Genomic DNA, 419 nt, shown 5'->3' on the forward strand with positions numbered 1-419 from the left:
CCTGCGGCAGAGCATCTCCTTGTTGCAGGTATTTTTTATTTATTTATTTTATTTTACTTCTTTTATTTATTTTATTTTATTTTATTTATTTTGTTTATTTTATTTATTTATTTTATTTATTTTATTTATTTTATTTAGTTTTTTTTTATTTTTTTATTTGCTTTTATAAACCCTGCAAAAGATACTCCCGAGGCATGGAGAGCTGTCAACTCCACTTTAGCTTTTAGGGTTTAGGGTTTAGGGTTTAGGGTTTGGGGTTTAGGGTTTAGGGTTTAGGGTTTGGTGTTTATGTAGGAGGAGAGGGCGCAGCATACGCAGATGCAAATGAAGCAGAGACAGCCGGAGGCAGCAGCAGAAGCAGCAGAAGGTGATGAACCCTTGTCTTCTATACAGCAGCAGCAGCAGCAGCAGCAGCAGCA

At 36.3% G+C, this 419-nt stretch overlaps 1 protein-coding gene across 1 annotated transcript in view; it reads left to right on the plus strand.

Moving 5' to 3' along the window:
• The window catches only part of EMH_0005770 (LETM1 domain-containing protein LETM2, mitochondrial, related), a gene marked incomplete at both ends in the record, with an annotated part of 5,446 nt that overhangs the window by 4,296 nt on the left and 731 nt on the right, over positions 1-419 (plus strand). The window lies entirely within an intron of this gene.

Source organism: Eimeria mitis, genomic scaffold (genome assembly GCF_000499745.2).
Source record: "Eimeria mitis Houghton genomic scaffold, Emh_scaff259, whole genome shotgun sequence".
In the NCBI taxonomy this organism is placed as follows: Eukaryota; Apicomplexa; class Conoidasida; order Eucoccidiorida; family Eimeriidae; genus Eimeria; species Eimeria mitis.